The sequence below is a fragment of the Artemia franciscana genome, chromosome 5 (assembly GCF_032884065.1).
Source record: "Artemia franciscana chromosome 5, ASM3288406v1, whole genome shotgun sequence".
Classification (NCBI taxonomy): Eukaryota; Metazoa; Arthropoda; class Branchiopoda; order Anostraca; family Artemiidae; genus Artemia; species Artemia franciscana.
The window spans coordinates 27168110-27191344 of NC_088867.1; the positions used below are offsets into that span (position 1 = coordinate 27168110).

General features: G+C 34.3%; 1 long non-coding RNA gene across 21 annotated transcripts in view; it reads right to left on the minus strand.

Moving 5' to 3' along the window:
- Positions 1-11419: 11419 nt before the first annotated feature.
- The window catches only part of LOC136027194 (uncharacterized), a 146531-nt gene continuing 134715 nt past the window's right edge, over positions 11420-23235 (minus strand). For 18 of the 21 annotated variants that reach the window (XR_010617536.1, XR_010617533.1, XR_010617528.1 and 15 more), the window contains 3 exons: positions 20345-20610; positions 18091-18320; positions 11420-16047 (listed from right to left, as the gene is read on the minus strand). This is a non-coding gene — a long non-coding RNA (uncharacterized LOC136027194). The remainder of the gene's footprint in view (positions 16048-18090; positions 18321-20344; positions 20611-23235) is intronic. The other 3 variants (XR_010617516.1, XR_010617523.1, XR_010617532.1) reach the window with 3 other exon arrangements.

Consider the following 23235-nt stretch of genomic DNA (forward strand, 5'->3'; position numbering starts at 1 on the left):
ACGCATTTTTGTCAATCTCCGCCAAGGTGCGCCTTAATTAATTGCAACCCTTTTTCGTTTATACAACATACATAGTCGTGCATTAACAGTGTCCGAGTTGATTAAGTTGTAATTTGGCCTTTTTTCTCGAGTAACTTTAAATCACACTTTATTCCTGCGCAAGAGAAATAAAAATAAACATACCGTTTACAAAAAGAAATAAAAATAAACATACCATTTACAACAACCATCGTACCATTAAATTGATCTTCACTTACCTTTTCTAAACAAAATCCCCGAGAATGTGGAAGAATGAAACAAACCAAGTGCGTATACATAAGACGCACTTCGTTCAAGCTCTGCCAAGGTGCACCTTGGCAGATTTGGATTTGTCATTGAATTGGACGACAATTTGAATTTGTCATTGATTTGGATGTAATTTGGGATACTAGGAAGCAAAAGGCAAGAAAATATTGCATTTTATTTAGCAAAATCTAGGTTAACATCTCCAAAAGATAATCATTCTGGATTTAATTTTAAACTAATTATCAGACATGACGTGTTAGATCCTCATGCAGCAAAGTAACAAAATCAATTCAGGAGCTTGGTCAACATTTAGTCTTTTCATTTTCTTGCTTTTCTTGCAGCAATATCCTGGGTCTCCCAAAAACTTGAGTCAGGAATCAGTCTTGTGATATGGATAAGCTCAGAAATGGTTTTCGGATTGAGTCTATTTCGTACCAGGGTATTTACTATTTTAACTCAGTACACTGAGGCTCTGCTCCAGCACTGGAATTGGGTAGATACGTTAATGTCAATAAAAACTTTGGATAAAACTGTAATGAAGAAATGTCAGCTTCATTTTCAAATCGGTAATATACTTTCAATAATTAACTAGAGACGGAGTAAAATTTAAATCTGCCCCACTTATTGTAAAAGGAAGTGGTCTCGAATCTTTGTTTAACTCCTTAAGATCAACATGAAGAAAGCAGACACTTAACACTTGACTTTACTTGCCTGGACTTTGCGACGCTTTGAGAAAAACCTTTGACTAAATCAAATAAAAGGCCTTTAAGTTGATTTGCAATTGTATTTCGGTTAGGAGCTTGATGTAAAATGCTAAACGGCTTGATTTTACCTTTCGTACTTGGTGTTCCTCGACACCATTCTTTTTGATGCTTTCAAGCTCGTATAGTTGAAATTCTGCACCAAAATGTATATCTTGTATATAAGGCCGTTCCTAAATTTAGGTGCACCTGGAGGAAAACTAATTACAGCCCCCTGTCTAGACTCAAATGTAGGGAAAAAAATGCCGAATAAAATTGAAAAATTAGAAAAAAGTAGGAATTGTCCCACATTCCCTCCCCAAGCTACGGAGCCTGGGGTAACTTCCATGCCCCCCCCCCTGGAACGGCTCTGCTTGTATAGTCCTAATGCTTCGAGGATCTGGAAAATCTTTAGAAAATGGAAAGGTTTTCCAGATCTCAAATAATTTTTACTAATGAAGTTGGCTCCTATTTGTTGAAAAGAGTACCAAACACTAGACTTTAATTTATTGAAACTTACGTCCATGCTCTGGAAATCGAGAATTAGTCTTTCAACAATGGGTAAAATGTATTTAAGAAATAAGTAAAATAAATTTATTTTTTGATTGACCAGACCCAAATAGAGATTGACGTATGTCCTTTCTTTCTAAAAAAAACTCAGTAAGTTCAACCCATAGTTAGATCAAGCAGTCGTCAACTGATCCAAACACCAACTATTATTTTGCAGTTGCTCTACAACCTGTAGAAAATACTGAAATTTTTTCAGCTCTGCGTCTCGCATCTCACTTCCTGAAATATAATTATAGTTGTCATGACTGAATTCCACGATGTCAGATGGAACTTAATGCGGGTGGCTAAAGAACAGGGCAGGAACATATGACAGAAACAACCAATTACGACAAACCAAGGTAAACCATATTTAATTAATGTGGCCGGACCGTTCTGTTTGCCTAGCATTATACTGGCAATGTCCTGAAACTGCATTTCGTCAGAGTCGATGTCGCAGAAACTCATGTTAACAAAGAAGAATGTCATCACGAGAACACAACCATGAAACATGTTTCTAAAGTTACATCTGGGACCCTTAGAGGGGGATCACAATTTCAGAGAGGGGACCATTTTATTTGTATATAGCATACCGTAAGTTACAGAAATTCCAGCCTAACTACACACCTCCCCCCTCAATGCTTGGGTATAGTATTGGTTATAACGGAAAATTGGCTCATTGTGACAGTTTCAACTATTTTATCAGTTCAAGCAGTTCATAATACCAAATAAAACAACAAGTTTTTTTCCTGACCTGATAGTATGTTTAATCCTTCAGAACGGGGGGGGGGTGTTACCCAAATAAAAATATATCTCTTTTCTTATAATCATTTACTTAAAACAAAATTACAAGGAAAATGTATTCTATTATTATTTATCTGTGTTTTATTATATATGTTTCTTTCTGACTTCAAACTATTCCTCTGAGTAATACATGTATGACTATTTACAGAACAATACTCAGCTGATTCACAATGAAAGCTTTTGATTGTTTTAAAAAGCAGAATTGTGGCAAAGAGTCAAACTTTAGCGTAAAGAGCGAGGGATTGCGGAGGGGACAACGTATTTCATATACGGAGTAATTTCTGTTCGTTTTAAGTTTTAATGTCGCTCCTTACTTTCAGTTAAAAAACTAGTTTTTTTTATTTAATTTCTGAACGTTTTTGAATTAATGCATGTTTGGTTTTTGCTCTCCGCACATAAATTATTAAAATGAAATTTTAATATTAATTTTTTTTTACTAAATGGCTTTCTCTTAGTTGTGATCAGAAGATTTTGAGAAATAAGGGGTGGGGAAGGAAGCCAAGTTGCGTTCCAGTTTTTCGGTTACTTAAAAAGGCAACAAGAACTTATAATTTTTAACGAACGTTTTTATTAGTAAAAATTATACGTAACTTAAGAATCAACTTACGTAACAAACTTTTATATTCTTATATTTTTATTATGTATATGAGGGGGTTTGTCCCCTCGTTAATACCTCGCTCTTTACACTAAATCTTAAGTTTTGTCCCAATTCTTTAAGAATAACCCCTGAATCAGAAAGGCCGTAGAATAAATAGTTTAAATTACTAAAAATACTTTAGCATAAAGAGCGAGGTATTTATCTTCTCCTAAATACCTCGCTCTTTATGCTAAAGTATTTTTAGAACCCCTCATATGCTTAATAATCTCTGTTCGTTTTAAGTTTTAATGCTACTCCTTAATTTCAATTAAAAAACTTTTTCATGTTTATTTTTTCATTGTTTTTTTTTTTTTTTTTACAGTAATGCTAGAAAATCCCGCGCCCATTTCATTGAGCTTCTTTTCCTTCATGACATATTCCTCCAAGGAAAGATCCTCCTACATAACCCCCTCCCCTCAACCCCACCCCAAACCAAAAAAATCCCCCTGAAAACGTCTGAAAGCTTCTTAATAACCATTATTGTATGTAAAGACTGGTCAAAGTTTTAACTTGCAGCCTCTCCCCCAGAGACTGTGGAGGGTAAGTCATCCCCAAAGACATAGTTTTTATGGTTTTTGACTATGCGGAACAAAATAGCAATCTCAAAATTTTGATCCGTTGACTTCGGGAAAAAAATGAGCGTGAGAGGGGGCCTAGGTGCCCTCCAATTTTTTCGGTCACTTAAAAAGGGCACTAGAACTTTTCATTTCTGTTAGAATGAGCCATCTTGCAACATTCTAGGACCACTTGGTCGATACGATGACCCCTGGGAAAAAAAAAAAAAAAAAAAAAAAAAAACAACAAATAAACACGCACCCGTGATCGGTCGTCTGGCAAAAAATACGAAATTCCACATTTTTGTAGATAGGAGCTTGAAATTTTTGATATAGCGTTCTCTGATACGCTGAATGCGATGGTGTGATTTTCGTTAACATTATATGACTTTTAGGGGGTGTTTCCCCCTATTTTCAAAAATAAGGCAAATTTTCTCAGGCTCGTAACTTTTTATGACAAAAACTAAATTTGATGAAGCTTATATATTTAAAATCAGCATGAAAATCCGATTCTTTTGATGTATCTTTTAGCATCAAAATTCCGTTTTTTAGAGTTTTGTTTACTATTTAGCCGGGTCGCTCCTTACTACAGTTCGTTACCACGAACTGTTTGAAATGTTCTTCCAAATTTCGGAAGCCCCTTCTAATTAGGTAACTCAGAATAGCTTCGGGCTTATCGGAGTAGTTTTCCAAAGAAAATTTTTTAAGCTACTGTGTTAAAACATTAAATAAAAACATGAATTTTTCCGAGGGTGGGTGGGGGGTTCACATAAACAAAAAAACAACTAATAACGACAAAAATGTGCTTATATCCATTTTTGTTATGTTTTTACGAGTCAGAAAACATTTCGGGGGAGGGGAGGGGTTCAAACCCCAAAACCTAGCCTGGATTTCAAAACCTAACCCAATTTCAAGAATGTAATTCGAATTAATAATTACAAATATTGATATGCTGGTACATTTTATTCTAGAAAAAAATTGAAAAGATAAAAATAAGCACCCGAAAAAGGTAAATAAAATCTATTCACAAAAAGAATGTTCCACTGATATTTATTTGAGCCTAATTGCCAGTTTTAAGCGCATTGATTTTTGGTTTCAGCCATACATTTCAATGGCTGAATGTATTTCTAATGATTTGAATCATACTATTCGCTATGCATTGCTTCAAACGTAAAATGCATACTAGGTTTTTTACGACTGCAAGATTTTGGAAAACAAGATTTTAATTACAACCATAACTAAAATAGCGCTGTTACTGGGCCTTTTATGCAAGGCTGTTACATCCAAGAAACAGGTGAATTGGGCTGTTACAACCGTTAAACGGAATGTTTCCGAAGATTATACGTCAGCAATTCTCTTTGCATTGATTGGTGCAAATATCTAAGAGCTATGTCGTTCATTAATATAAGGAAATGAATTCGTTAAAACTTTCCAGTTGTGAAACTTACTTACATCAAGCAACAACATAATAGATATTAACATGGATCAAAGTTTTGAATTAGAAATATCTTTTTATTGTGACCGTGCGATTTGTAAAGGCCATTACCACGACTTTAGCAATTCTTATGAGAGAGTAATACAGCAAATTTAGAAACAGTGGAAAATGGAATAGACGAGGATAATTTGGAAGAAATGAGGCGAAGAATCTTGTCTGAAATAGAGAGAAATTTACTCAGGGCAGGCTCATCAATTTCTGCAGTGGAAGAGAGTGACCAATATCACAAGAAACAATACAAACAAAGGACACCCTCTCCATTCCAAGGAAAGTATCGCAAACGAAGGTTGGATATGGCAGAAAAGGAAGAGGAAGGTCGAAAGAAGAGACACAGAATAGATGGATCTCCCAAAAGGGATAGCTCACGGTCTTCAAGAAAAAGGAGAGAAGACAGCTATGAGAGAAGAAGAAAATATGAGGCTCCAAAATCTTTCTGGAGGAGACCATAGGTTTTATAACAATTTTCTGCTTTAGATGCTGATATGCTTTTTACAGGATTGCAGTTTGGAAAATTCTCGTTTTCTAGATATCAAAATTACTTTTTCCTTAGGCTAGTTTTAAATTTTTGTAAGTTAGTTTTATATTATGCTTGTTTTTCTTGAAGATGATCTTTTTGCCTCGAATTTGGATAAATATATAGAGAGAGAAAAAAAACATCTTCCCAGTTCTTTTTTGTCACAGAAAATGGTAATTTTAGCAAAACCGGGCGACAATGAGTGAAGGTGGCCCCTTCATGAAACCCCTGTCGGCTGAGCAGATAATACTCGCTTCAAAGTAAGCGAGGGGGACTTGGGAGCTTGCTAAAACTACCATAATATGAGTGAGTATGTCCCTTCCACAACCTTCAGTCTTTATGTTAAAATCTTAATCTTCTTTAGAAATACGTCCATTAAAAATTAAACGGCCCTTCTGTTCCATCAATCTCCTAAAAGCATTGTGACAAAAAGTAAAACAAAAAAGGAAGATTGAGCAAGGGAGCAGTCCCCCTCATATATAGAATAATTTCTGCTTGTTTTAATTTTTAATACTGCTCCTTACTTTTAAGTCAAAATTTTTTTTTGAAATTTCTGACCCTTACTTAAATCTTGCAAAGAAGTCCCCTTTCATTCCCCTGGGAATGTTATCCCCATGAAAAACACCCCCCCCACCCAAAAAAACATGTATATTTCCCAATAACAAATACTATAGCCTATATGAACAATGGGCAAATTACATATCTTACAGCCCTTTCCTCGGGGACTATAGGGGTCAATACCATCTCCAGAGGCATAGTTAAAGGACCTTTTAACTATAATAATAATAATAATAATTTATTCCAGAAAAAGCCCGTGGGCCATAGGAAAATTACATAACAACAAACAAACAACAAATTAACTACATTAAATTAATACTATTTAAAGAAAACGCTCCCGATGTGCCGCTGCAATCCTTACAAATCTTGCTATCCTTTTAATACTCAGGAAATTTGTTTCTTTCATACTATCTAGGATCCATGTCTCATTCAATTTTTCTTTACCATACATCTCTCGCCTCCAATCATTCAATTCGACACATTCACATAAAAAATGTATTAAACTTTCATCCTGAGATCCACACATAGGACAAGCAATAGATTCTACCTTCTCCCCTTTTCTCCCTTGATACTTTCTTTTCTCCCCAATCAAAAATCCATTTCCCCCCCCAATCCAAATAAGCCTTCAAATCCTCTCTACTTAACCCAACCTTTCAAAATACCTCCTCCCCAACTACCCTTTATCTGTCTATACAATTTTAACGACCCTGAACGATCCAGACTTGCCCACCATATCTGTATTTCTTGGTTCTTCAACCTCTCTTGTACCTCCCTTATTACTATTTCCTCTATACCCATAATCCCCTTTCCTTCATTCCACCATTCCCCTAATCCGCACTTATCTAAGATATCCTTAATCTCCGCCGGCCATCCTGTTTTACTATTCTGTCTCAACGCCTCTAAGTATGCTTTTTCAAAAAGCGAATTTTGGGCGAAGGTTGCGCCAAATGATAATTGCCCCCGGCGCATCGGTGCGAAAGCTTTTGCGAACAATGTGAAAGATATTCTTGATTTTATTAAGAAACTGGACTCTGAGGAGGTATCAACTCCGATTTATGTGATCAAGTCTCCAACCGAGGTCCCGGTTTTGCCCGCAGTTGCGTATTCTAGGCTGTCAACAAAGGTGAATCGCGTGGAACAACTACTCAAGGTTGTTGCCACCAAGCTGGATGCTTATGAACTGAATTACCCGCAACTGCCGAAACCTGCAATTCCCGACTCGTATGCTACTATTGTTGTGTCGAACCTTCCATCTACCCTTTCGGACCCAATAAAACGAAAAGATCTGATAGATCAGATTGATGGACACGAATCAATCACTAGCATTCGCCCTGTTCGTGACAAACTTTTTATCAATATAGATAAGTCAGTTGCTGAAGATTTCCGCTTATCGGTGACTAGTGCGTTTACTGGCTCTTCTGCGAAAGTTCTAACCAAGAAGTTTTACAGACTCCTGAAGGGAATCCCGCCTGATTTTGAACTGTCCCACCTGATATCGTGCCCTGGTGTTTCTGGTGCCTCTAGGCTAGGGAAATCGCTTGCAGTAAAACTTGAATTCTCTGATGCAACATCAAGAGTCGAAGCATTTAGATATGGTCTCAAAGTTGGATACGAAATCCTAAGTGTTTATGAGTTCAAAGCGATTCCCCGGTGCTGTAACAATTGCCGATCCCCTGACCATCTCCAGTCGTCTTGTCCCAGTGTTACACCAAAATGTGTGCGATGTGCCGGTCCTCATGTTTCAGATAGAGACTCGCCTTGCAATTTGTCACCTAAGTGCGCAAACTGTGGAGGTGATCATGTTTCGTTTAGCCTCACTTGCCCTAAATTGAAAGCAATTGTCAGTCGCAAGTTACCGAAAACAAACTAATGTCTGAATTAGTATCACTCGTGTCCTTCAATATTAATGGGACGAAAAACAAGGACCTGACCATTGATGAACTGTACAGTAAGTTTGACATTGTATGCTTTCAGGAACATCTTTTGACCGCAACGAGTGTTAATTTCCTGCGCCGTAGTTCCGCCCACTTTGTTTTCACAACAAATGCTAAATCTACTTTTGGAAGGCCTTCAGGGGGTTTAGCATGTATTATAAAACAAAAGCTCAGCTTTCTGTCCCCGTTATGCTATTTCTTTGATGAACATTTATTGGCTATAAGACTTGGTAAAACCGTATTGATAAACACCTACCTGCCTCACGATGGGAAGAATATGACATCGCTTAATAAATTCTCTAAAGCATGCTCTAGTTTGAAAACTCTCCTTCAAAGTATAAGCGAAAATGGGTACGAATTTATTATTATTGGAGATATGAACACTGATGTAAAACGTGATTCCGCTCGTACTGTGAACCTACTTGATTGTCTCCCTGATTACAGAATAATTGCAAAGGATAAACCCTTCTCGTATGTGCATAATTCCGGCAGCTTATCGGATATTGATCACGTGATTTGTTCCCCGTTCATTACATCTTCAACAGTGCATGTCCACGAAGATGAGCAAGATATTGATCACCTTCCTTTATCGCTATGCTTTTCGATTAGAAAAGATAGTACTGACCAGGCTTGTGCTCCTGCCTCTAAATGGTTTGTGCGGAGTAATTGGAAAAATGTTAATATGCCATTATATATTTCAACCCTGGCCATTCTCCTTGGTTCTTTACGAGTACCTTTTCATCTACTCCAGCTGAGTGTTAGTCCTACTAAAAGTAATTACGATCTGAATCATTATTACAACCAAATCGTGTGGTGTTTAAAACGCGCTGAGGAGGTTGCTGTCCCTCAGGAGCGAGTGAGGAAAAGTACAAGGAAACCAACCTGGTCGTGTGACCCTGAGCTGAAAAGTGTGAAAAATAAAGCCAAATTGTGGCTGCGTATATGGGTTGCTAACGGTCGACCATTAGCTGGAATGTGTTTGAAATAAAACAAAAAACTAAGCGTGAGTTCAAGAAATGTCTGTGATCGAGCCGTTACAAAGGGTTAGAATATCCTACCAATAAGAAAGAATGGGACAAAGTGATTAATTCAGCTAATTTAAATAACTCGGCAAATCCTAATTGCCCCATTACGCCTTCTGCATGGTCTGACCACTATTCAGTTATATTTTGCAAAGTGAATTATGCAGTGCACGCGCTTTATTCGAAACTGCTTGATTCGGTTCTCCCGCCTTCCCTGACTCAGGCACAAGTTATTCCCGTTTCAGTTGACGCTGTAATTGCATCTGTTAAGAAATTGAAATCAAGTTCTCTTGATATTGACGGTATCAGTGCTTGTCATCTAAAAATAAATTGCCCGTCTTTGTTTTTCCATTTGCAGTTGTTTTTCCAAATGTGCCTTTGTTGTTCCCTCGTTCCTGACAGCTTTTTGTGTGGAACTGTCACTTCTGTACTTAAACGAGGTAAGACTCCTTTGGATTGTTCTTCTTACAGGCCTATCACGGTTGCTTGTAATTTTAGTAAAATCCTTGAACACATCCTACTTCCTTTCATAAGTATGAATGCTAATTTCGGGGAGAATCAGTTTGGTTTTCGGTCTGGCATCGGGTGCCAGCACGCTCACCGTGCTCTTGCTTTCCTTCTTAAAGATGCTTCGGCTAAAGGGTATGGTCTTCATATTTGTGCTCTTGATCTTTCTAAGGCTTTCGATAGTGTTGTACATAGTCAGGCTCTTTACTCTCTTTATAGTCACGGTATTAACCTTTCAGTTATTTTTCTTCTAAAGTTTTGGTATAGTAATTCTTATCTTCGAATTAAAACTAATGGTGCCCTTTCATCTTCTAATGTTCTTGTTCGTCGGGACGTACGGCAGGGTGGAATGTTATCTCCTAGTATTTTCAAATTTTGTATCTCTGGTATTCTTGAGAATATTTCTTCTATGTGTTTTGTTGGTTTGAGTGATATTTCTTACCTTGCTTATGCTGATGACATTCTTCTAATTAGCCGATCTAAACTCAGTCTATCGCAGATGGTTCATAAAGTTTCTTCTTCTTTTAATAAAATCGGTCTTTCGCTTAATGTTGATAAATGTGAGTATCTTTCTTTCAATGTTCCCTGTTCTCCTAGGCCTCTAATTTTTCAAAATTTTTCTATCCCTCATGTAGATTCGATCCGGTGGTTGGGTATTACAATTACAAAAAATCTTAAAACTCTTCGGGAGCGTGCTGTCTGGGATGCTAGAGTGAAAATCCAGATTGGTTACTCTAAAATTGTAGCCAATCGAGGGAAATACAATCGTATTGCCCTTGGTAAGCTTTATTCTACTTTTTCCGATCATTCTGTTCTTTACCTTTCTGGGCTTTACCCTATATTTAAGAAAAAAGATATTAGCGATATTCGATCCTCTTATTTCCGTTTCTGTAAATTTCTTCTCTATCTTCCTCTGTGGTATAAGAATCGAAAGATAATCAAAAAGTTCCATCTTCCGAACATTACTGAGAAGCTGACTGATCTACACAAAAAGCTCTCAGAAACGGCGTATCGGCGTTTGTCGCCTCACCACGGTCTGATCCGTTTGTATGATTAATGTCTATTGTTGACTCTCGTTTTTTTGTTATTTGTTTTTTTATTTTGTTATTTGTTTTCCGTTTTTCTTCAAGTTTTTACTCCACTATTTATCTTTTTGATGTATGTGGGTTAGAAATAAATATTATTATTATATAATATATATATATATATATATATATATATATATATATATATATATATATATACTAGCTGTTGGGGTGGCGCTTCGCGCCACCCCAACACCTAGTTGGTGGGGGCGCTTCGCGCCCCCCCCAAGCCCCCCCGCGCGCGTAAGTCGTTACGCGCCATAATAGTTTCGCGCCATTGTAGTTGTGTCCCTATGTCCCACCTGTGAATATAGATAGATATATATATATATATATATATATATATATATATATATATATATATATATATATATATATATATATATATATATATATATATATATATATATATATATATATATATATATATATATATATGGTTTTAACTACGTAAAACTTGCGAATATACAACATTCTTTGCTGTCTCATTGTCTTTGCATATAAATAGATTGTCAGGTTTACCGACTCTTGAACATGCAACATATAATGGTCCATGGGAAAACAATCTGTATTCAGATCTATACCTCATGATTCTAATTATTGCCCTTGAGCTTTGTTGATGGTGATTGCTAATCGACCATTCCCTGTCCCGGTGTCCCGGTCGTCATTTACATCCCCCTGTTTCCCCCGGTGTCCCCGTTGTAGTTGTGTCCCTGTGTCCCGGTCGTCATTTATATTCCCTGTGTCCCGGTCGTCATTTGTATCCCGGTCTGTATATACATTCGTTTTTTAGTTTTGTTTTTCTCCTTTATTTTTTTCCTTTTTTTTCTTTTTTAGCTTATTTAGATTTTTAGATTTTTTAGTTTTTTTATTAGTTTTTAGTTTTTTTTTCTTTTTAGTTTTTTTGTCCCGGTCGTCATTTATATCCCCCTGTTTCCCCCGGTGTCCCCGTTGTAGTTGTGTCCCTGTGTCCCGGTCGTCATTTATATTCCCTGTGTCCCGGTCGTCATTTGTATCCCGGTGTACCGGTCTGTATATACATTCGTTTTTTAGTTTTGTTTTTCTCCTTTATTTTTTTCCTTTTTTTTCTTTTTTAGTTTATTTAGATTTTTAGATTTTTTAGTTTTTTTATTAGTTTTTAGTTTTTTTTTCTTTTTAGTTTTTTTGTAGTTTTTACCTTCTTTTTAGTTTTGTTAATTTTTTTTTTTACTTATGTCCTGGTCGTCATTTATACTCCCTGTGTCCCGGTGCTTTGTTGATTGCTAATCGAACATTCCTTTTGTCCTGGTCGCTTTCTCTTTGAGTGTCGTCATTTATTTTTTTCTTTTTTAGTTCTTTTAGTTTTTACCTTTTTTAGTTTTTTTTAGTTTTTTAGATGAAAATTTTTTTTAGTTTTTTCCTTTTTTTCTTTTTAGTTTTTTATTGGTTTTTACCTTTATGTTAGCTTATTTTTCAGTTTTTTCCCTTTTTTTAGTTTTTTTTTATTTTTTATTTTTTTTAGTTTTTTACCTTTTTTTAGTTTTTTTAGTTTTTTTAGTTTTTTTAGTTTTTTAGCTTTTTTACTTTTTTTATTAGTTTTTAGTTTTTTTGTAGTTTTTGCCTTTTTTTAGTTTTTTCAGTTTTTTTTAGTTTTTTATTGGTTTTTACCTTTATATTAGCTTATTTTTCAGTTTTTTCCTTTTTTTTAGTTTTTTTTAGTTTTTAGTTTTTTTAGTTTTTTACCTTTTTTTAGTTTTTTTAGTTTTTTTAGTTTTTTAGCTTTTTTATTTTTTTTTTTTTTAGTTTTTAGTTTTTTTAGTTTTTTACCTTTTTTTAGTTTTTTTAGTTTTTTAGCTTTTTTATTTTTTTTATTAGTTTTTAGTTTTTTTTTGTAGTTTTTGCCTTTTTTTAGTTTTTTTAGTTTTTTAGCTTTTTTATTAGTTTTTAGTTTTTTTTGTAGTTTTTGCCTTTTTTTAGTTTTTTTAGTTTTTTAGCTTTTTTATTTTTTTTATTAGTTTTTAGTTTTTTTTTGTAGTTTTTGCCTTTTTTTAGTTTTTTCAGTTTTGACGTCACCTAATCCAGTTTTTTCAGGTGACGTCACCTGACACATCCATCCACACATCCACAGACAGACAGACAACTTATTTTTATATATATAGATATATATATATATATATATATATATATATATATATATATATATATATATATTATGAAAAGAGAAATCACCAATGCAACAGCACAGACTCATAAAAAAAAGACAGAAGGAGAAAAGGAAGACGGTTTTCTAAATTAGTGATTAATATAGACCAGCACTTGAATGAGGCCTTAACCCTACTCATCCATACAATCACATAGGTCAAACAGCATAGCCATACACAATCAACCATAAAGAATAATCCATGGACAGGCAGTCATGTCGTCAATAAGTATAAGTCGTCATTTACCAAACAATAGAAACAATAAAGACAAATAATTCAGAGGCAACAACCCAACACAAGGGCTCATCGGGAGAATACACTTGCCTATAGGGTTTCGCCACATTAAATTCTCTATCCAGTCAAGTGTTGTGGCTACCACAGAATATCCATGGCATCCCCGTGCCAGGTATCACCCCCAAAATACATGCCTATGAAAAAAAAAACAAAAAAAAACAGCAAATGTAAAACAACCAAGTAACACCAAAATAAGCTTATCCTGTTAATATATCCCTCTTTTTAGCAACAATAGGTAAACTAAATATGATAAATTTTACCAAATCACAAATATTAACACATTGCAAAAAACCTGAATGAACTAAACAATTATAGAATTCATCTTTACCATGTGGTTATTTTTTGTTAAAAAAAATCCGCTCTATTAGAAACACAAGTCAAAATAAATGGCACTGCATCATCATTTCTCGAACCTCCGAAATTAGTTTAAAATTTCTTTAAGTATTTCCAGATAATTCTTTTGATTTTATTTAAAAGTTCGTTATAATGAAAGCTAAATTTTTTAAATTGTCAAGTTAATTTATTTGCAGAAAAACCTCTTGATATCAATTTTTGGCTTAAGATTTTACAACTATTTTTAAAATCAATATAATTACTACAAATCCTTGCATAACGATGTAACTGTGAGAAAAACGCCGAATATGTGATATTTGAGTGTATATTACTTTCAGGGAATGGGAAACTAATCACTTCAAAATCAAAATCATCCGTTTTATTATACATTTTAAAACTTAATTTATTATTATCACAAATATTAATATTTAAATCTAAGAAATGATCTTCATGACCAGCGCCATGACTAGGTTCAAGAGTAAGCTCTGATGGATATATATTTTTAGAAATATCAATGAAATCCTTACAATTTAAGAACAAAATATCATCTAAATATCTTTTATTATTTGACAAAACATGTTTTAAATTATTTGGGTTATTCTTATCCATTATATATTTATCTTCTAGTTGACTTAAAAACAAGTCAGCTATAAATGGGCTGGCATTCCCCCCCCCCCCCCCATGGGAATTCCCACGATTTGCTTGTACAAATCACCACCAAATCTTATATAAGTATTGTATAAAACAAATTCTAATAACTCAAAAATCATATCCAAGCTGTAACATCTCAAGTTAACTGTAGTATTAAAGCAATTTGTCCATATAGCTTTTTTATTATAAGTGTCTATTTTTAAGAACCTTTTACTAGATAAGAGGAAAGATTTCTTGATAACAGTTTTCAAATTATCTAACACTACATTAAGTGATAAATTAGTATACATTGTCGCAAAATCGAAAGACTCAATTCTTTTAGCTGAAACCATTGTTAAAGAATCTATTAACCTGCAGTGAATTATTAACACTCCAATATGGATTAAAATTCGAAAATTTTTTAATATCAGAACAATAGGTTTTAAGTTTATTTACAATTTCCTTTAAAATTGAAGAGAGGCCAGTAGCAGCAATGCGGGTTGGACATTTAGCTGCTCCAGCAATAAACCGTGGTTTAGGGGGATTCTTATGAAATTTTACAGTCCAATATAGGAAAGGGAACTTTTTATCATTGTCATTTATTTTAATATTAAAATTTTTAAAAAGTATTTCTTCAGTCTTTTCAATTAAATTCTCATCCTCTAAATTTACCTTTTCGTAAACATTTATTGTTCATAATTCCCTTTTTAAGATATCACAATACAGTTTCTGACAAATTATGGCAAAATTAATATTAGCTTTATCCACTGGCACAATTACAAATTCATTCTGTAGATTAGCAATTGCTTGTTTAATCTTCGCATTATAGAATAATGATTTAGTGTTACTATTTTTTAAGTTAGAATATATTTTATTTCTTATTCTACTAATAATTAAATTCTTCCAACTTTGAAAACTCTCTTTATTTTTATTCTCTTTCTTACACCACTTACCAATAAATAAATCAAAATCATTTTCCAAGCCATCAAGAACACTCGATGGTTTCAGATGATGAGAAAGACGGAAATTAGCCCCTTTATTTATTATAATTTGAAGATCATTTTGCTTTATTATTGACAAGTCCCCTGTTATAACATGTTTGTAAGTAGGATTTACAACTGGGCCAAGTTGCTTACAATTACAAATCGGTTTCCAATTTATATCACTATCTAATCTTTTAAGTATTAAATTATACTCATAAAACCCAAAACAATTACCTCAGGCGATAATTTGCTGAGCTTCATTGATGGCTTCATCATTCCAATATTTTTAGAGCCTTTTGACAGTTTAATCCAATTATCATTTTTCACACTCTTTACACTAGATTTTTCATTCCCTACAATTTTCACAACTCTATTGCCATCAACAATTACTCTGGCGAATTTCTATATAGTGTTTTCTTCAACCAAAATTGGACTTTATCCTTTGTCCTTTTGAAGTTTGTTTTTTGGTCTTTTTCTTAAGGCAGTTTATCAGGGATTTTTTTTTCATTTAAAATACGGATTTGCTCACTAGCACTGTACAAAACAGGATTTTGAACTTCTTTAGGACTACATTCAACTGAAGGAGGCTAAGCGAGCACCTGTTCAAAATGAGGTTCATTGACTGTTGTCAAAGTTTGTGACCAAGGTAAATAGCCGTCCGTTTTATTGACATTTACCTTCTGACATTTGGTAGGTTGCATTTTCACATTGTTTGGTATAACCTGCACTGGTGAGCCAACACTACTTGGAATCACAACTGGAAGATATTTGTGTGAAATCTACTCATGTGTTTGCGCTGGGAGCGTTGAGTCTGAGATGGATGAATGGTAGTTTGTGACATTGGACTTTGGTGTGAAGTCCCTACACTCAAAGTAACAGAGGCATGAGATGGTGGCGAAAACCCTGGAGACTGCATTGGGGCATATGAGCTCACTTGTTGCATTATCTGAAAGGTCAAGTTAAACAGTTCAAAACGAAAATAAAGAAAAAAAGGAAACCAAAAATTTCAAAAAAGAAAGCAAAACAAAATAATTAGCTTCATTCGACGTTGCACTTTGATCTAGAATGATCTTCCTGAAGAAGTTATCCCTAAAAGTTTTTTCTGTTTGCTCTTTCAAAAGAAGGTTCATTAGTCTACTAAAACCTTGACATAGGACTAGTGACAAATACCTAACAATACCTTGGACCGCAAACTAAAAAAAAATAATACTAAAAAAAAATTATTTACTATACATACTAAAATCAAAAAGCACAGGAGATATTTAACACTATTAAAAGAGAAGCAGTATGAGCTGGGTATAGCGTATTTCAGACTAAAATCAGCCGTATTTATTCAACAATAAAAACTGAAGTTAAAAGCTTTCAAACAAAAAACAATTTCTCAATGCTTATTTTAAACACGTTTTAAGGCTAGATTAAGAGTTTGAGTCAATAAAACAGAAACAAACAATTTATAAGTTCTTAATTATGAGGCCAAAAAAGGACAGATATTATGACTATTAATATAAGTATTACAAAATACTTTTTACTGAAAGTTGCTAAAAAGTCATGAAATTTCTTATGCAAAAATCAGCCGTGTTTATTCAAAATTCGAAAAAAATATCAATTCAATATTCTTTCTTGCCATTTTGAACACAAATTACTAATTAATTGCCACAGGCAAGTTTCAGAATAGTTTCTCTTTAAACGTGTTGCTTAGTGAATGCAGTTTACACATATAAGTCTTGATGACTCATCCTCTTTGTCCCGTTTCTGGAAGGGATTATGTTGGAAAGAGGGGAGTTGGGGTTTCAATTTCCTAAATTTTGTGGGGAGGGGGGGGGGGGGTAATGACAACAACAAAAAAAGTCAACTTTCAAACAGTTTTCTAAATTGAAATGTAACTATATATTGAGCATTCCAAGGCTTTAAGTAGCGAAAAAAAAAAGAATATTTACAAAGATGTTAGATACACCCCTTCCCCTAGGATGGTAAATCTTTCTCCACTGTTCAATGTATAGGTCATCTCCCACCAGTCAGATTTTTTACTCCCCTCCAAGATTTAAAATAAAATACCCTTTTTGGTATTTCGTTGAAAAAAAGAAAACAGAAAAATAGACAAATTGCTCCCCTCCCAGATTTAATGAATATTGTCCCCTCAACCCAACATTTAAATTGGTTGAATTGCCGCCATTGGTTGTTCATACAAGGATGGTTGTTCATACAATGATGGTTAGTCATACAAGGATGGTTGTTCATACAAGTATAGATGTTCCCAGATTTAATAAATTTTGTCACCTCAACCCAACATTTAAAATGATTGAATAGGTGCCATAGGCTGTCATACAAGGATGATTGTTCATACAAGGATGGTATTCATACCAGTGTCGACCACATTTTTTAAAGCCACAAATAGGGTCATCATTATTTTCAAATGATAATCAAAATTCTTGTAACCAGCCTACTTTCTGTTAGTGCTGAAGTGGTTAGCTTTTCAGAGATTTCTTGAACAGGATCTCGTTTGCAAATACCAGGATGTCGTTGCAATCAGGTTTTGAGTCCAGATAACGCAAAGCCAGTTAAATAAAAATTTTATTTAAACAATCTGAAGTTAAAAAATTATCGAAACGCTTGTAGTCTAAAAAAAAACTTAGCCGGCATAATCTTAATATTATCTTGATTGAATAAAAAATGAGACTTCCAACAATTTCCACTCAATGAATAGATAAAAAAAAAGAGTCCAATGTTAACAAAATCCGCAGTATAATAAACGAATCAAATTTTTAAATTAAATTAAAAGCTGGATAATAATATGCTACAGTTTGTTGTTTACCTCTTTTGCAAGTTCACCAAATTAAAATGTAACTAAGCATCGAGGTTTCCGAATCTTATAGTCACAAAAAAAAAACACAAAAAGGATAAGGACAGTTATTAACAATGACGTCCTTTAACAATTATCTCCTATCTTATACAACTAAATTACATTCAACAGATTTAGAAATTAGCTTACTGGGTAGAGGCAGGGTGACTGATGACCAATTATCAAAGGATTGGGTGGCGAGACATTAGGAAGCTGATTTATAATGTGAGGTGGAAGAGCACCAGATATGGGCTATGCATACACTAAGCATGTCTTAGACTGCACCATCCGCTGGATACTACTCCTTGATGGTATTCCTCTTAGCATCATCTGACAGAAGGACTGTACCATTGGTGTTTGATTTTGACCATTTCAGCAACCTATAAATATCACTCATAATGGAAACTCATTTTCAAATAAATATCTGCAATTTATTATTTATTTATGAAAAACTCGTTGTAACAAAAAAGACAGAGATATGTATTTGTCAAACCATTCATTTACAGAAGACAAAAACAAAAGCAAGAATAATAAAATATTACCGTTGTTTTGAGAGGGCCTTTTTTAATTTAGTGTTTCCCTTGTTTCAATATGTCCTTAGCAATTTCATTGGTATATTCTCTTTACTGTTTATTTACTTTGGTGCAATGAGGACGGTCGAGCAAAGGTCTCCACGGGAATGTCTGCACATTCATCCTTCCTTTCTTCACTGGCTGTAATTATCCTCGTTATTCTTCGAAAGAAACTTTCTTTCAATTTTGTCAAGAATAGCTGGACTGGTCTTAGAGATTATTTATCATTGTAATACTAACGTCAATAACGTAGAGCAATCATAGTAGAGTGGATGCCACACAGAACTTGCGGTCCTATGTCCTTTGGAATGACATATTAGCTTGATATATGACATATTACTTGCGGTCCTATGTCCTTTGGAATGACAGTCAATTAGCTTTACACAAGCGACTCTACTGTTACTTTTTTTTAGATATCATACAAATAAGAAAACCTTCCGATGTCATTTTTTTTCTTTTTTTGCAAAGAGGTATGACTAAAATCAATTATGAAACTGGACACAAATATACAGACAAACAATTAAATATGTGATTAAGGGAATATATTTGCTGACAACTTGAATTTAGTCACATTCCTAGATTTAAGTAGCAGCAGGCCAGAATGGGTGGCAACAGGAATGGTAAGTGGTGAACATCAACACAAAACGTAAGTCTTAAGTTATAATCAAATAATTTAACAATTAATTTTGTAACTATATCAGGCCACACCGATTGCCAAAAGGAGGTGGTAGGTGATAAAAATTGAGTCCACCAAATCTGAGTCTTGGAGATAATTAATTCATTTTGTGGCAAAGAGGTTAGATTTGCTGACAACTTGACTTCAATTTTATTATAATTTTAGTTTGATGCAGAATCATGTCACGTGGGTGGCCATTAGAGGTGGTAAGTTGTAAACATCAGCACCTTCACATGTAAGTCTTAGAGATAATTAATTAACTTAACAAATAACTTTGTGACTATGGGAATAAACTTGTTGGCAACCTGGCTTCAATGTAACTATGGTTCTAGTTAAATGCCTCATCAGGCCACACCGGTTGGCCATGAGAAGTGGTAAAAATACAAACCACCAAATCTAAGTCTTGAAGATAATTAAATACATAACGGAATTCATGAGAAAGGAATAGATTTGCAGACAACTTGATTTCAATTTAACTTTGGTTCTAGTTTGATGCAGCATCAGGCCACTATGGGTAGCCGTAGAATGTGGCAGTTGGGAGGTATCAAAACATTTAAATGGAAGTCTCGGATGTAAACATTAACATTGACACCTGAGTCACAGCTTTCATTTAGAGATGTATAAACTTCTTAGACCAAACTTCCTAACCATTTATACTCAAAACAAAATGAAAATATATTAATGGGTAAAACCTCTAACTAAGAAGGAGAATATCAGTCTTAATTAAAAAGTTTACCTGCTAATATTTGTTTTTCATTTCACTTTAATTAGTTTTTAGAAATAAATACTTCGCTGTAATGTTAATAGTTAAAAATGCAATTTACTGATTTTATTCAAAATTTTCAATTATCTGCTACTCATAAAAAGGATACCCACACATGCCCTATATCAAATGGAAATAACGGGATTTCCCTGATAAAAAATGCCCGGCATTAAAAGTTATGCCCCGTAGCGTTCTTTAATTTTTTTTTTTTTTTTTTTTTTTTTAGACTAAGACTAACATGTAATAAGCAAAGATTGCACATAAAAATGGGAAATATGAAGAATGAGACATGAGAATGGAGGATAAAAAGAGTGAGAAATATGAAATGAGACATGAGAGTGAACAGTTAAAATACAAAGAATAAGCACAGAAGAATTAAAAATGTATAATAACCTTGTTTAGGACCAGCAAAACAGTTGAAAAACTTTTCAAAAGCACGGGTCTTCAAGGTTCATGCACAGCTCCCTCAGTCCCATCATTTAGTTGAATAGCATCGGAAGAGCTCAAAGCCAGAGTCTGAATCAGCTCTTGATTCATCTGTTCATCTCCAGAGCTTGACAATTGTTTCTGAGATCCTTTCCCAATCCGTTGATTAAAGAGAATGGTCTTCTCTCTGGGATGAGCTGTAAAAGCTGTTGTAAGTGGAAGTTGAGGCAGTACTGGGAAAATTAAAAGATTAATTACTAGAACCTAAATTTGCTTTTAAGATACTGACAGCTCAAGAAGCTGAAGTTGCAAGGACCTTAAAAGTTAAGTTGGAAGTTTAGGCAGCACTGACAGCACTAAAAGATCAATTACTAGAAACTAAATTTACCAATAAGATAGAAAAAGTCACAGAAGTTGAACTTGAGGAACTAATTGAACAAGAGCTAAGAGCTCAGATGGCACTTGTGACGAGGCCGGAAGAGCCAAGAGCTCATATGGTAAGAGCTCTAGCAAATTTCTAAAAATCGATAGATTGATTTAAAAAAAAAAATCAGAGGCTTGATGCCGGTCGGGATTTAAAATATGAGCTCTGAGTCACGAGGTCCTTCTAAATATGAAAATTCATTAAGATCTGATCACCCACTCGTAAATTAAAAATACCTAATTTTTTCTCTCCCTTCAGCCCCCCAGAGGGTTGAATCGGGGAAAACGAAGTTATCAAGTCAATTTGTGCAGCTCCCTGACACATCTACCAATTTGCATCGTCCTCGCACGTCCAGAAGCACCAAACTCGCCAAAGTACTGAACACCACCCACTAACTCCACCAAAATAAGAGCGGATCCATTTCGGTTACGTCAATCACGTATCTAAGACAATTGCTTATCCTATCCACCAAGTTTCATCCCGATCTCTCCACTCTAAACATTTTCCAAGATTTCTGGTTTCCCCCTCTAACTCCCATAAAAGGCCCAGTAACAGCGCTATTTTAGTTATGGTTGTAATTAAAATCTTGTTTTCCAAAATCTTACAGTCGTAAAAAACCTAGTATGCATTTTACGTTTGAAGCAATGCATAGCAAATAGTATGATGCAAATCATTAGAAATACATTCAGCCTGAACTATTTATTCTGGCTGCATACCAACAAGTTGGTTTTAATCATATGTTTGTTTACATCCTGTGACACATGTGATCTTCTCTCAGCCAAAGATAGAAACACGTTTTCATCGTAATCACGTGTTTTTGTTTGTCAATGAGTTTATTATTTCCATGTATTCAAATTTATTTTGCATACAAAACACTTTATTTGTCTTGTACTTTAAAGAGGGGTTTATTCCGGATTTTTTTTTTTATTATAATTATTTTTATGGTAATTTTTAAAAAAATAAAACACAACATTTGAAAAGATTATTTAATTTAAATGACTTAAAAATAATACAATTTATTTTATGTAGATAGGGTAAATGAACTAGGACACAATGGTCCTATAATGTAGGGAGAGGGCTCATTGTCAAAATTCTGAGATGGCCATTTTGTTAGCATAGTTGAAAAGTTCAATAACTATGTCTTTGGGTATAACTTCAATCCCCAACAGCCGGGAAAAGGGTATAAGCTTTAAAATGTGCCTATAGTTTACGCATAGCAGTTGTTATGGGAGGTAAAAGTTTGTTTATTACTAGTTTGTAGCAGATGATACATCCATTAAAACATGAGAAACCATTTTTATGGCACTTGGTATCTACCAAGTGACATGTAGCGATCACAAATCCTGTCGGTCTGTCTGTCTTTCTGTCCCGGTTATTCTAGTTTAGTACTTCCAGGTAATCTAGGACGATGAAATTTGGCAGGCGTATTAGGAACTAGGCCAGATTTAAATCATAAATTGTCGTTTCCCCGATTCCGCCTTCTGGAGGGGGGTGAGTGGGGGGACGGATAAATCGGAAAAATTAGAAAAAATGACGTATTCTTAACTTACGAACAGGTGACCGGATCTTAATGAAATTTGATATTTAGATGGAAATCATGTCTCAGAGCTCTTATTTTAAATCCCGACCAGCTTTGGGCTAATCGGAGTAGTTTTTCCAAGAAAATGTTTTAAGCTACTGTGTTAAAACATTAAATAAAAACATGAATTTTTCCGAGGGTGGGTGGGGGGTTCACACAAACAAAAAAACAACTAATAACGACAAAAATGTGCTTATATCCATTTTTGTTATGTTTTTACGAGTCAGAAAACATTTCGGGGGAGGGGAGGGGTTCAAACCCCAAAACCTAACCTGGATTTCAAAACCTAACCCAATTTCAAGAATGTAATTCGAATTAATAATTACAAATATTGATATGCTGGTACATTTTATTCTAGAAAAAAATTAAAAAGATACAAATAAGCACCCAAAAAAGGTAAATAAGTTCTATTCACAAAAAGAATGTTCCACTGATATTTATTTGAGCCTAATTGCCAGTTTTGAGCGCATTGATTTTTGGTTTCAGCGACTGTTTGGTTTTTACGACTGTAAGATTTTGGAAAACAAGATTTTAATTACAACCATAACTAAAATAGCGCTGTTACTGGGCCTTTTATGCAAGGCTGTTACATCCAAGAAACAGCTGAATTGGGCTGTTACAACCGTTAAACGGAATGTTTCCGAAGACCATACGTCAGCAATTCTCTTTGCATTGATTGGTGCAAATATCTAAGAGCTATGTCGTTCATTAATATAAGGAAATGAAATCGTTAAAACTTTCCAGTTGTGAAACTTACTTACATCAAGCAACAACATAATAGATATTAACATGGATCAAAGTTTTGAATTAGAAATATCTTTTTATTGTGACTGTGCGATTTGTAAAGGCCATTAC